Source organism: Spinacia oleracea, chromosome 4 (genome assembly GCF_020520425.1).
Source record: "Spinacia oleracea cultivar Varoflay chromosome 4, BTI_SOV_V1, whole genome shotgun sequence".
NCBI lineage: Eukaryota > Viridiplantae > Streptophyta > Magnoliopsida > Caryophyllales > Amaranthaceae > Spinacia > Spinacia oleracea.
In genome coordinates, this window is record NC_079490.1 from 118,277,292 (window position 1) to 118,292,817 (window position 15,526).

General features: G+C 36.2%; 1 long non-coding RNA gene across 1 annotated transcript; it reads right to left on the reverse strand.

The window, feature by feature from the left end:
- Positions 1-405: 405 nt before the first annotated feature.
- LOC130460041 (uncharacterized) lies at positions 406-4,538 on the reverse strand. Its single transcript, XR_008919874.1, has 5 exons — positions 4,346-4,538; positions 3,653-3,859; positions 1,851-1,996; positions 814-994; positions 406-672 (listed from the first exon to the last, which is right to left on the reverse strand). It is a non-coding gene; the product is annotated as an uncharacterized lncRNA (long non-coding RNA).
- Positions 4,539-15,526: the final 10,988 nt, after the last annotated feature.

Consider the following 15,526-nt stretch of genomic DNA (forward strand, 5'->3'; position numbering starts at 1 on the left):
GTGTAAAATTAGGCAAAAATCAAGACTTGTTGCAGCGTACAAAATGATGTACGCTGCAACAGACTGGTTTGTTGCAGCGGGCTTTTATTTGTACGCTGCAACAAACCAGTCTGTTGCAGCGTACAAATAAAAGCCCGCTGCAACAAACCAGTCTGTTGCAGCGTACAAATAAAAGCCCGTTGCAACAAACCAGTCTGTTGCAGCGTACATCATTTTGTACGCTGCAACAAGTCTTGATTTTTGCCTAATTTTACACACTTGTTGCAGCGAACAAGTATATGCCCCCTGCAACAAAGCTGTGCTTTTGGCGGGAAAATTTTAGTTTTATTTATCTATACCTAGGGTGTCTTACACCAAATATAGGAACCTGTCAACAACAATAAATAAAATATCGCAACCTGTAGCTCAACAAATATAAAAAATAATAACTGGTGTTTTGTATACATATATATATATCCCAAAACCAAAGTGCACGTACTACATTCAAATATACGTTCCAATTTCAATGTACGCATACATTTTAATGTAAACGATTGTTCTATAACAACTAAACCACCTCGATCAAGCGCGCTCAAGCCAATAGTAAATACTTGCGGGTAAAACACTTAGCCCGTTGCTCACGAACCACATCAATTTCCTCACTAGTATAGGCGCATTCCTCGGAGTGTAGACCTTTACAAAAATAGAAATTTCAACTAAGCATTAGATTAAATTCAAATTAAATATCACACTTTAACATTCAAGCAACTAATAACAATGTCCTAATAGCTATTACAAATAGTGCTTTGAAGTGGTATAGTTAAGAAGAAAAACCTTTATTTAGCAGTGCGTCATTTCAGAAACATAGATGATTTGTTCAACTCCGAAATAAAGCAGTACTTGAGCAGCATCACAAACAAGCTTCTCCTTGCCCCTCTTACAATCATCAAAACATCAGTTCTTCTCCAGGCACAGGAAAAGTGCTAGGCACAGAAACGAATGCTTGCCTTCCATGCTGCATAGAAGTTAATACATTTGGTGATCTACATACATGGAGCGAATATGTTATTCAAACAACCATTAAGAGGGTGATCCCTCTCTCCCTGTCACTTCTTAGGTATAAGGGATATTCATATATGTGGATCTCAACAGCTTCACAAAACATTTGACAGCAAACCTGTTTATAAGATTGAAATTTGGGTCCTATTTTCTGAACAAAATAAGTTACAGACTTACAGGTTGTTATAACTCTTTATAAATACTTAATTCTTGAATTGTCATGTTCCCACAACTCCACCCTAACTAGTGATAAATCCAAACTAATGAGCCACAGAAAACATATACAGATACCTATCACCTATACCCAAGCTAGTTAACATTGTTAAAAACTACTATAAAGTACACAATGTCTATCGAAGCTTCTAATCCTCGCAACGATCACTTGTCAACTAATGATGCAATGTTGGGAAATCAAAAGCTTTGTGGAAGAAGTGACTCAAATAAAGCAAATAGAAGTGGTTCGAGTAAGAATTGGATGATGAGTTGGACCAAATCTACATGTGTGTGTGTGTGTGTGGGAGTGGGGGGGGGGGGTGGGGTGGGCGGGGAGGGGGGGGGGTGAGACCCTGATGGCATTATGACTGGGGTGTAGTTTTCTGGGTCAGTTTTCCCTGCCCAGCAAGAGCATACAAGTTTAGTTTACTGATACAAAACCCTTTCTTCAAACAAAATAAACATACAATGGAATACCTTTACGAAAAGTGCTTGCCTACCATACCTCTATAAAACAATTGCCTAGCTCCTAGTATTTAAAAGTGAATCCAAAAGCACAAAATAACCAAGGCCTGAAGTAAACTCAACCAAGTCCAAACCTTTCAGTAGTATCCAATTTGGATCTTAAATCAGCTATTTCAGCCTCAGCAACAGAGAGACGCCGTTGGCAAGCCGCCTCAGCTTCATTAGCAGCTTTTATCCTCAGCTTCAACTAGTTTAGTGATTTGATTCTAGAAGAGGTAGACTGTGGACAGATACAAGAAGATAGAATAGATCACATAGTAAGTAGAGGCACGGGAAGATATGTCAGACTACATTTACACAAACAAAGAGTTGGAGAAATGAATTTATCACAACAGAACTAGAGTACAGAGGAATATCAAATCAACAGTTGTCTGATTTTTTTTAACTTTAACAGGAAAAAAAACAGTGGAACGGTTTTATCCATGAAATTCCTTTTAACATAAAAGTTTGTGGCATGAGCCTTAGATGTGCGTAAATAGATTGAAATTAGTATGTCCACCCTCCTCTCATCTCAAACAAAACCCATAAAGGCAAGAGTCCGCAAGACAAATTCTGGGCTTGGCTTGTAACTGAGTCCCTGGCCATCACTCTGGTTCTTCTCTAACTTACACTGAACACCAATTATACTTTTTCCAAAAAAGACTTGCTCCATCATCTGCATCTCTTACATAGTCAAGCGCATTTTTCAATCTCAAAACTGGACTCATTTCAGCTTTTAGTTACAGGGGATGAGGGTCTAAAACTCAAGTCTCTCAAAGGAAAAAACCCGTCAATTTATCAGAGAATATAGGAGACAGCAGCACAAGTATCTAAACCAAAAAGAAAGTGATTGCTAGATACCAGGAAACGTTGTATTCATCTGGGTCTCTACGGTACGCACAATACCAAGCTGCTCAACGTAGTTTCCTAGGACTATCAATGCTCTAGTGGAAGCAATTATAATTTTATAATTCCGGTCACCAATACACCATTGTAACATACTACTAGAAAGACCTATCCTAGAGGTAGCTTCTCGGCATATATTGCATAAGTACTACATAGGAGAGTTGGAAGTGTGGAACCACTGATCAGAGAGTGATTTGAACCCCTCTCGAACATGAAACTGCAGTTCATCTAATACAGTATATAAATAATCAATATCCAGTTTGCAGTGAATCAGTGATCACTACAAGACCTTGAAAAACTGAAAATAATAATACTAGCCAGACTATGGGACTAGTATTATGAAAGCTGAAACTTTGGAAAGGCATAAATACGACAATACCTCAAACGCTAAATCAAAGTGCAGCTAGCTGAAAGGTGGTTCAGATGTTTATGCTAAGACATGTGTTTGGGACGGATAAAAATTAGGAATTGAAAAGACTTTTCGCTCAATCAACAACCCTCGATGTTGTCAGTTACGCTTAAGTTAGGAATGCATATTCACTCAAAGTTAAGAATAAAAGTTGCGTTGGATTGCTTGGCCACTATTTTCAAGCTTCGGTCTACCCCTTAACAACAATATGCTAACATCCACATCTATAACCCACTGCACGAAATCATTTGTATTCATATAATTACTTGAAAGTGGAATAGAACTATTAGATGACCATAAAGAATTCTGCAAGGAATAAAAAATGACAGATAATAGTAAGCCTGGCCTAGCTGAAACATATCAATTTTTGTTTTAACGTATCAAAGTATGGCTGATTTCAAAATATAAACTTGATCAATTGAATTCCCCCGAAGTAAAGCAGAATCCTAACATTTACCCTTATCCTTATATCAGTCAGTCCATGAACAATAACATATACTAGTATTAAAGAACACTTCAATGTGCAGGACCAAGAAGAAAATAAATGCAAACTAAAGATAACAAAGTTTTATCAAAAACTACCTTAAATTTGGCAGGTTCAACTAGTTGAAAAACAACAGTATCTCCTTCCAATTTCAGAACTATGGCAAACCTTTTCCACCCACCACTGAGTCCACGATATTGAGGCAGATAATTGGCTTCGTATTGTTCTCCAGTATCTGTCTCGAGTATTATAACAGTACGGTTTTTTACTGGTATATGCGCCCTTCAAAAGGGTGGAGGAAGTCTCTGTGACTCCACCAAATGAACCAAGTAAGAAAACACCTCAAAATAAGCATATTAATTTCATCAGAATAATATATAGTTTGTCACATTTGGCTAATGAAAAGGCCTAAAACATGAAACATGAAATTACTTAAATTGGATTGCTTTAGATTCAAAAAAGGACTGACATTCAAGAATGGAAGGAGTAGTTTTTCACATTTGCCTAATGAAAGAGCCTAAAACATGATTTGAGGTACTAACCAAGATGAAACCACCAGAAACATTCGATTTTACATCACTTTTACGGTAGTCGGATGTTCAACATTTATCTTTGAGTGAATTTTTCTAGCATGAACAGAATTATATTTCCTTAATCAGGGATTATTACAATATTTTTCTCATCAAGAAAATCAAATTAATTGATATATCTCTGTTTAAATTACATACGAAGATCAAGATTCAAGAATTTGCAAAATTTCATCATTTAAAACAAAAGAAATCATAACCCACCCGAGATAAACGTATGTATTTTCTCCTAATCTTGTCAGCCAACAATTTCTTTGGCTTTCTCTGCAAAAATGAAAAATGAACAAACCCTAATTTTGAAAACGAAAATAAAAAGGGACAGGGGAGAAAGTTACTTGCCGCAGCGAGGATTGACGGAGAACAGGGTTCGCGAACCGGCCGAGCAAAGAAGCTTAGTTTTCCGAGTAGGGAATCACTTCGCCGGTTGTTTTTTCGAGCAGGGAATACCTTTTGCGGGGGTTTTTCGAGCAGGGAACCACCGGTGAGAGGTGAGGAAATTAAATAGACTCTTGCTAGAGTACCACCGGCGACGGGCGAGACCACGCGGCGACGACTACTGGTGAGAACCACCGGCGAGACGCAGGGTAAGCCGAGAGAAGAAGAAGGGAGTAATGAGAGTGGGATATTCGCTGCGAAATTGGTCATGAGGTTTGAGGTAGAAATGTTTGGTCTGAGTTAAAGTTGCAGCGAAAAAAATTACAAATATGTTATTGCAGGGGGCTTTTACCATGTACGCTGCAAAATAAAAGGTCTATTGCAGGGGGCTTTTACTATGTACGCTGCAAAAATCTCTTTTGCAGGGGGCAATTAATTTGTACGCTGCAACAACCCTTTAAAGGGTTTGACCCGCGTTGACCGACTGGTTGTTGAAGCGTATTAATACTTGTACGCTGCAACAAGGGGGTTGCAACAGGGGTTTTTTCTACTAGTGACCTCAAGGGGAAGGCTAATCTGCCAGACAAATTCTCCGCCAATGACATTCCAAAGTTCAAATCAACTGACAATCCCAAGTACCATCTCAAGAACTTCAGAGCTACAATGGCCGTCAAGGGGGTCGAACTTGAGCTATACCCAGTGGTATTCCCTATGTCTCTAGAACCCGTCTGCCAGAAATGGTACTATTCACTCAAGGAACATCAAACGAGTACCTGGGAAGCGGTTACTCGAGCATTTATGGAGCAATATCAGCCCAACATTCAGCTGCAAACTACTCTAAGGGGACTAGAAGTTCTCAAGCAAGGGCCTCATGAAGGCTTTACTACTTACCTCAACCGGTGGAGGGAAATGGCATCCCAAATGGTAACCCGGCCATCCGAGAGAGAGTTAGTCAAGATTTTCATCGCCGATCTCCTTCCAAAGTACAATGCTCACATGAAGTACCTAGGTCTGGAAAGCTTCAAGAGAACCTACGACATCGGGGTCGACATAGAGGATGACCTAATGAAAGCACCCGCAGCCCCAGCTCCGCAAACTGAGAAATGGAAGGGGAAGAGACCTGAAGTAACACACAAAGTTCATGAGGTTAACGCCGTAGAGGCTCCTCAAGGTCCCAAAACGAACAACTTCAAAAGCAACGCTAACCAGCGCAACTATCAAGGCAGGCCCCAAAGAGTCTTCACAAACCTCGGGATGTCTTACAGTGAGGCATTTGATCGGCTGGTCGAGAAACAAGTCATAGCACCAATCGGTCCAACACCCGATCCTCCAGTTGACAAAAGATCCAAGAGTTGGGATCCCACAGCTCATTGCGAATACCATCAGGGGAAGGGCCATGACATCGAGGACTGCTACAAACTCAAACACTTGATCCAGAACATGGTCGACAACAAGACTTTACCCTTACCACCAGGGGCTAAGCAAGCCCCCTCTGTACAAGCCACCTCCTATGACTGCGAAGATGAAGAATTGGAATTTCCATGCAATCTGATCTCCACAATATGCAAGCCAGGTTACAAACTTATGGTTCCAAGCTTTTGCCATCTACTTCCAAGTGCTTAAAACTGGGTGATCCCCGAACCTAGGGTAACCACCGACATTCAAGAGAACATCTGTCCGCTCGCCACCGTGAAGGCTTTAGGGTTCTCCGAGTACGATCTCATGCTAAGTGCCCAACAAACTGTCAAACTCCAGGTTGTCACATACAAAGTCTTGGGAGTCCTTGAGCTGGTCTTCTCCTTTACACTTGTAGAAAAAACCCTTGTTGCAGCGGGCTTTTAGACCCCTGTTGCATCGTACATCGTATGCTACAACTGGGGGGCCTGCAACAAGTCTGGACTTGTTGCAGCGTACAATGTTCGCTGCAAAAAGTACTTTTTTGCAGCGTACATATGCATGTACGCTGCAACAAGTGTAAAATATTTGGCCAAAATTTTGACTTTTTGCAGCGTACAAATTCATGTACGCTGCAAAAAGACCCCACCTGTTGCAGGATACATCTATTTGTACGCTGCAACAAGTCTGAAATTTTACCAAATTTTACACCCTTGTTGCAGCGTACACATATATATGTACGCTGCAACAAAGCAATTTTGGCGGGAAATTTTTTGTTTTGTTCAGGGATACCTAGAGTGCCTTGCACCAAATATAGAAACCTGTCACAACAATAATAAAATATCCCAACCTGTATAACAAATATAAAAACAATAATTGTTGTTTTGTATACATGAAACCAAAGTGCACGTACATTTAAATATATGTTCCAATTTCAACGTAAGTATACATTTTAATATAAAAGATTGTTCTATAACATCTAAACCAACTCAATCAAGCGCGCTCAGGCCAATAATTAATATTTGCTGGTAAAAAACTTAGCCCATTGCTCACGAACCACATCAATTTCCTCACTAGCATAAGGCGCATTCCTCAGAGTATAGACCTTTACAAAAACAAAAATTTCAATTAAGCATTAGATTAAATGCAAATTAAATATCAAATTAAGCATTAGATTAAATGCAAATTAAATGCAAATTCAAGCAACTAATGACAATGTCCTAATAGTCTAGAATACGAGTCAAGAGTAAGGAAAATGTTATTTTAGCCTAAATATGACCTATAACGATTCAATGAGCCTCAAAAGTGCATAAATATATTGGAATGAGTTTAAGAAAATTCAAACTATGCATATTAATCATGTAATAAGAATAAAACGAGTCCATAGGTTCTTTAGTTCAAAGTTGGAAGCGTAAATGTCGTTTTAGCTCTAAATATGACCTATAGCAATCTAATGAGCCTTAAATGTGCATAAATAGATTGGAATTAGTTTAAGAAAGTTAAAAAATATGCATATTAATCATTTAATTAGAATCAAATGAGTCCATAGGTTCTTTAGTTCAAAGTTGGGAGAGTAAATGTCATCTTAGCTTTAAATATGACCTATAACGAATTAACGACCCAATGAGCCTTAAATGTGCATACGCATATTAGAATGAGTTTTAGAAAGTTAAACTATGCATATTAATCATGTAAATAAGAATCAAATGAGTCCTTAGGTTCTTTAGTTCAAAGTTGGGAGTGGAAAGGTCATTTTAGCTCTAAATATGACCAATAACGACCCAATGAGCTTTAAATGTGCATACATAGATTGGAATGAGTTTTAGAAAGTTAAAAATATGCATATTAATCATTTAATAAGAATCAAATGAGTCCTTAGGTTTTTTAGTTCAAAGTTGGGAGCGTAAATGTTATTTTAGCTCTAAATATGACCTATAAAGATCTAATGAGTCTTAAATGTGCATAAATAGATTGGAATGAGTTTCAGAAAGTTAATACTATGTATATTAATCATGTAATAAGAATAAAATAGTCCTTAGGTTCTTTAGTTCAAAGTTGGGAGCGGAAATGTAATTTAAGCTCTAAATATGACCTATAGCGATCTAATGAGCCTTAAATGTGCATAAATAGATTGGAATTAGTTTAAGATAGTTAAAACTATGCATATTAATCATTTAATAAGAATCAAATGAGTCCATAGGTTCTTTAGTTCAAAGTTGGGAGCGTAAATGTCATCTTAGCTCTAAATATGACCTATAACGAATTAACGACCTAATGAGCCTTAAATGTGCATACGCATATTAGAATGAGTTTCAGAAAGTTAAACTATGCATATTAATCATGTAAATAAGAATCAAATGAGTCCTTAGGTTCTTTAGTTCAAAGTTGGGAGTGGAAAGGTCATTTTAGCTCTAAATAAGACCAATAACGACCCAATGAGGTTTAAATGTGCATACATAGATTGGAATGAGTTTTAGAAAGTTAAAAATATGCATATTAATCATTTAATAAGAATCAAATGAGTCCTTAGGTTTTTTAGTTCAAAGTTGGGAGCGTAAATGTTATTTTAGCTCTAAATATGACCTATAAAGATCTAATGAGCCTTAAATGTGCATAAATAGATTGGAATGAGTTTCAGAAAGTTAATACTATGTATATTAATCATGTAATAAGAATAAAATAGTCCTTAGGTTCTTTAGTTCAAAGTTGGGAGCGGAAATGTAATTTAAGCTCTAAATATGACCTATAGCGATCTAATGAGCCTTAAATGTGCATAAATAGATTGGAATTAGTTTAAGATAGTTAAAACTATGCATCTTAATCATTTAATAAGAATCAAATGAGTCCATAGGTTCTTTAGTTCAAACTTGGGAGCGTAAATGTCATCTTAGCTCTAAATATGACCTATAACGAATTAACGACCCAATGAGTCTTAAATGTGCATACGATATTAGAATGAGTTTTAGAAAGTTAAACTATGCATATTAATCATGTAAATAAGAATCAAATGAGTCCTTAGGTTCTTTAGTTCAAAGTTGGGAGTGGAAAGGTCATTTTAGCTCTAAATAAGACCAATAACGACCCAATGAGGTTTAAATGTGCATACATAGATTGGAATGAGTTTTAGAAAGTTAAAAATATGCATATTAATCATTTAATAAGAATCAAATGAGTCCTTAGGTTTTTTAGTTCAAAGTTGGGAGCATAAATGTTATTTTAGCTCTAAATATGACCTATAAAGATCTAATGAGCCTTAAATGTGCATAAATAGATTGGAATGAGTTTCAGAAACTTAATACTATGTATATTAATCATGTAATAAGAATAAAATAGTCCTTAGGTTCTTTAGTTCAAAGTTGGGAGCGGAAATGTCATTTAAGCTCTAAATATGACCTATAGCGATCTAATGAGCCTCAAATGTGCATAAATAGATTGGAATTAGTTTAAGATAGTTAATACTATGCATATTAATCATGTAATAAGAATCAAATGAGTCCTTAGGTTCTTTAGTTCAAAGTTGGGAGCGGAAATGTCATTTAAGCTCTAAATATGACCTATAGCGATCTAATGAGCCTTAAATGTGCATAAATAGATTGGAATTAGTTTAAGAAAGTTAAAACTATGCATATTAATCATGTAATAATAATCAAATGAGTCCATAGGTTCTTTAGTTCAAAGTTGGGAGCGTAAATATCATTTTAGCTCTAAATATGACCTATAGCGACCCAATGAGCCTTAAATGTGTATACGGAGATTAGAATGAGTTTTAGAAAGTTAAAATATGCATATTAATCATGTAATAAGAATCAAATGAGTCCTTAGGTTCTTTAGTTCAAAGTTGGTAGTGGAAATGTCATTTTAGCTATAAATATGACCAATAACGACCCAATGAGCTTTAAATGTGCATACATAGATTGGAATGAGTTTTAGAAAGTTAAAAATATGCATATTAATCATTTAATAAGAATCAAATGAGTCCTTAGGTTTTTTAGTTCAAAGTTGGGAGCGTAAATGTTATTTTAGCTCTAAATATGACCTATAAAGATCTAATGAGCCTTAAATGTGCATAAATAGATTGGAATGAGTTTCAGAAAGTTAATGCTTTGTATATTAATCATGTAATAAGAATAAAATGAGTCCTTAGGTTCTTTAGTTCAAAGTTGGGAGCGGAAATGTCATTTAAGCTCTAAATATGACCTATAGCGATCTAATGAGCCTTAAATCTGCATAAATAGATTGGAATTAGTTTAAGATAGTTAAAACTATGCATATTAATCATGTAATAAGAATCAAATGAGTCCTTAGGTTCTTTAGTTCAAAGTTGGGAGCGGAAATGTCATTTAAGCTCTAAATATGACCTATAGCGATCTAATGAGCCTTAAATGTGCATAAATAGATTGGAATTAGTTTAAGAAAGTTAAAACTATGCATATTAATCATTTAATAAGAATCAAATGAGTCCATAGGTTCTTTAGTTCAAAGTTGGGAGCGTAAATGTCATTTTAGCTCTAAATATGACCTATAACGACCCAATGAGCCTTAAATGTGCATACACAGATTAGAATGAGTTTTAGAAAGTTAAACTATGCATATTAATTATGTAATAAGAATCAAATAAGTCCTTAGGTTCCTTAGGTTCTTTAGTTCAAAGTTGGGAGCGGAAATGTCATTTTAGCTCTAAATATGACCAATAAAGACCCAATGAGCCTTAAATGTGCATACATAGATTGGAATGAATTTTAGAAAGTTAAAAAATATGCATATTAATCATTTAATAAGAATAAAATGTGTCCTTAGGATCTTTGGCACAATTAAAAGAGAAGTCCAAATCACGACTTCTACTTATTGCTGAAAAGAGGAACATAAAACTTACAATACCCCGCACAAGCAAACCCGCTACTTTGGCAGCAACAGGGTATCGGGCAGCATCTTCATTGGCCTAAATATATAACGAGAGACACACTTTCAGAGGGATGCTAGTGGACCTCCAATGTAATCTCATAGTTATAATTATCAAGGAAATTTACTATTATCCCATCCTATACATAGAAAGCAGATTACATGTCCACTTATCAGTAAAGGGTTTCTGCCCTCATCAATAAGAACAGAATCGACCTCATCAAAAATTGCAAAATGAAATGGCTTTGGCCTGTTTACAATTTCTAGATTAAACTCTCATAGGGCAAAAAAAGAAAAATCAAACAGAAATTCAATATTATTTGGAGAAGTACCATCTCATCACAAGCTCTCCACTAGTTTTCTGAAAGATAGGACACGGAAAGCCATTTGGCATGGTGTTTACATTAAATATTAGAATAGATGGAAACAGAATATGAAGCAATAGATTTCTCGTTTACGCCTCATAATATATACAAAAAGAAATTGCTGATTTGAAAGTCTTCCTTTAAATTCAGCAAGTCAAACAGATTTTTACTTCTTTAACAATAGCACATATTACTGCATGAATAACATTTGCATGGAAAAAAAGCACTAGGATATTAAATTTAAGGCACCAACTGTATGTCTGTGTATTTCAGCTAGTCAAATTGTTGAACAGGTAGACATGATTATCAAATGAAAGAACAAAAATACCTGCTTTCAGCAAAACTGTTTGTAGGCATTTCTTCAAAGCTGCACGCAAACCAAGATAAATATAAGGGGCCAAGAATAATCAATGAAGTTGAGGTGCAAAATCTTAGATGAAAATAAAGAATTACAACACAGCAAAAAATAAGAGAGAAGAATGAGATCCCACCCCATCTGAAGGAAAATATCTTTCAATTGCTTCCGTACCTGAAACATCGAATGATGTCAAATGTAAATAAAAAAAATGATTACCAGTTGATGGGATGAGATGATAAGAACATATTAAAGAATCTGCCAGGAAGAATTTAGCTTGTAGTAATTTACAGACTTAGCATTCTGCTTCCATGAAGAAACAGTTCATCCATTTTATCTTATCTTTAGGCTTTCTCTTGCTGGTTAATATCATATTCCTCAATGCCTCATTTTGCAAAATATAACTATGCAGAATTGCAGATCCCTTTTACAATTTTGTATTGGAGTGCATCTAGCCATCCAACATAATATTCCACAATATAAGTTGATAAACAAAATAAACCCGAATTGCAGTCGGCATAACCAAGGTTGAAACTGATTGTAACCGATAGACGGCAGTACGATTAAATATCAAGCAAAGTAAACTAGTTAAGCATACGCTTATCTGAGATGTATTTGTTAATTTGGATCTTGTAAAAGATATACTCATTGACATGTAAATGATTACACATCATACAGCAGCAAGAGGTTTTCTCACCCTTTGCCTTTTCACTATTTTACTACCATCATATTTATTTACTTTTTTGATCTTTTAAGAGGGCCAATTGAAAGAAAACTACATTGATGGGAACCAAAGAAGTGCCATAATGTCATGCAATTTTAATCAGAATTCGACCAAGTAGCATGCAATAACAAGAACTATTTAACGATATGAGCTTGAGAACATTTTCACATTAGAACGGTGTCAGACGTACACCACACAGATACAACATCCAAATAGAAGCTCATCTGGTAAGAACCTGAGATTTGATCGAATTTTTGCAATTATGCTTTTGTCTGAATTTGAATATAACAAATTCAGACAAAAGAAAACTTCAATCGAAATGATTCATACAAAAGCATAATTGCAAAAAATCAATCAAATCTCCAACCAATTTAAACTAATCGTCAAGCAATACTATCAAATCTGCAAGAAATACATGAAATTTGAGCATAAAAAACCCTAAACTTCTGGAATTTAATAAGAAAAAAATAGCAGGGAAGGAAAAATCAGCAAACTACACTTTTCTACCTACCACTCACGGAAGAAAATGAGCTAGTTTATCAAATGATTACGCAATCTAACAACAATAGGATCTGTTTATGCCTATTTCAAACAAACAATTGACATTAAGATATGACAGAAAAACAAACATATAATCACAACAATGGCAGAAATTAAACAAATCAATAGCTAAGAAGACTGTTCCTTTTTCAAACAAATTTATACGAAAATCTAAGAGATTGAATCAAAAGTTATTACAATAACATAATAAACAAAATCTGAATCCAAATCTGACCACTTTGTCCAAAATCAATCCAAATCCAGTAACCAATTAAATTGCGGATTAGGGTTCTTCACCATATTAATTTTCCATATATATTCTCTGTAAATCAAAATGCAATATAATTATCAAATTAAAAACATAAAATCGCTAATACAAGTATACAACTCCAAATTCAAATATTACAACTAACCTTCGTAATCTCAGAAACTCGGTGAAGATTAGTCTGCATCTGAATCTATCGGTTCAAAGTTCGAAATCTGCAAACAAAAACAGTCAATTTATTAAGCCTAAACAAACTGTGTCAGTTATTGTGACATATACAAGTATACAACAACATTGCATACCTCTCTGACTGATCAAGAGCGAATTCAAAGAATATCCTGTCAGTATCAGGTGAATGCAACAGCTCTTCATTCAAGGGACTGAGGATGGATGACTCATTACTACTGTATAATATACTGCTCCGAAGATACATGCTAGTACAACTCTAACTGGTGAAATTTTGACCAAATGCTTTCTTATGTCTAACTGAAGATGGTACTGAGCAATACCAGCTGAAGCCAAGGAACTGTTGGCATCACTTGCAGAAGTCCCTCTAGCAGAAGATGTCGGTAAATGACTTGCAAGGCTAATCTTGGCACTGGATGCAACCAATGGAAGACAAGCCCAACCATGGCCACACCGTGAAGGATAAACATGAGGTACACATGCTGAGATAACTTCTTGAACAAAATAAGTAGACATGATATCTGCTACATTTTCAGCTGCTTCGGTGCTGCCTTGCCCAAAAACTAGGCGAGTTACAAGCTGTACAAAAAGCATGAAAATCATGAAAGGCCTTAACATACACCCTGGTTGCTTTCCAGCGGCATGATTATAATTTCTTTTTCATCGCGCCTACATGACTTAAGATAAGCGCACAGAAACAGCCGAAACAGGCATAAACTCAGACCCGACACCAAACCAAACCATATATGGGTGAGAAAGTAATTTTGTTCATTGTAAAAGGAAGCTATGTTTCATGTGACTGCCACCAATACTACCCAACTACATAAGATAATAAGGCTGTAAATTGAAGAATAAAAGCTTATTTAGAAAACGGAAATGAGCAGCCGAACTCCCAGCCTAAACAAGTAAACTATCTGAAATGTGAAATCAGTGAGGAAAAACATAAGTCGAATATCTAAGAACAATGCCGGAGAAGCCATCCAAGTATACTTTGAAATTTCACAGGCTATAGAATTTCCATCCAATTCAACATAAGAGAATCCTAAACCATCAAACTTGCGAGCCAGTTTATAATTTTGCAACCTATAAATTATTGATTGTATGAGATATCGAATTGTACCAGCTGTCCTAATCTTATTTTAGGCTCCAATTTGAAATTCTACCGTAACAAGCTGCTTTATGTTCGTAACCCTAGTTTTCTGAACCCCAGATTATTTTCATACAGATTCAAACTCAAATTCAGATTCATCAATCAATTAAACAAAGAAATTAACTACATGAACCATATGCATAAGTAAATAAACTAATTAAATTTATTACAAACCACATTTACCATAATATTTAAACAACAAATCCAACAAGGTTTTCAATAATTGCATAAATTTAACAAATCAAACAAGATTATACCTCATTTGCGCTTGTTCTTTCCTCAAAATCAATCAATGCATTTCTTTTGCAGCAGATGGGAACCCCAACTCCAATCTTCTGAAACCTCCTTGACCTGCTAACTTTGGAACGAACAGAATATTGAGCAATTGAAACACGGGAACAACCCCATGACTTCTAGGGTTTTTTTTTCGGGTATAGGTGAGAGGAGAGAGAAAAAGAAGTGTGCGTGGTCGTCTGGGTATGCCCTCACGTCCACCACTGAGTGTGGTGTTTGCCGGTCCGTAGAGGAGATCTGAGGGAAGAAGAAGAAGGGGGAAGGTCAATTTGAGCAGGCTTTGAAAATTTTCAGATTGAAAATATTCTAAGTTCAGCCCTAGGGCGACTGACGAGGAGGCGAGAAAAGAGGACCCACTGGCTACTGGCGAGAACCACCGACGAGGAAGCTACATTGATTGCGACGCAGGAAAGCTGAGGGAAGAAGAAGGGAGTTGAGCTCGGGAGGCGGGAGTATGAAATTTTTGGTCTAGAGTTTTGAGATTATTTTGGTCTAAATTGAACTAACCTGCTAAACCTGGTTGGGTTGCAGCGAAAAACTTTTACAATGTGTTATTGCAGGGGGCTTTTAAAATGTACGCTGCAATAGTAACGGGCTATTGTAGGGGGCTTTTATAACGTACGCTGCAATAAACTTTTTTGCAGGGAACAATTAATTTGTACGCTGCAACAACCCTTTAAAGGGTTTGACCCGCGTTGACCGACTGCTTGTTGAAGCGTATTAATACATGTACGCTGCAACAAGGGGGCTACAACAGGGGTTTTTTCTACTAGTGTTAACACCTATTACGACAATGCTGAGTTTCTGGTAATCGATGTGCCTACTAACTTCGACCTA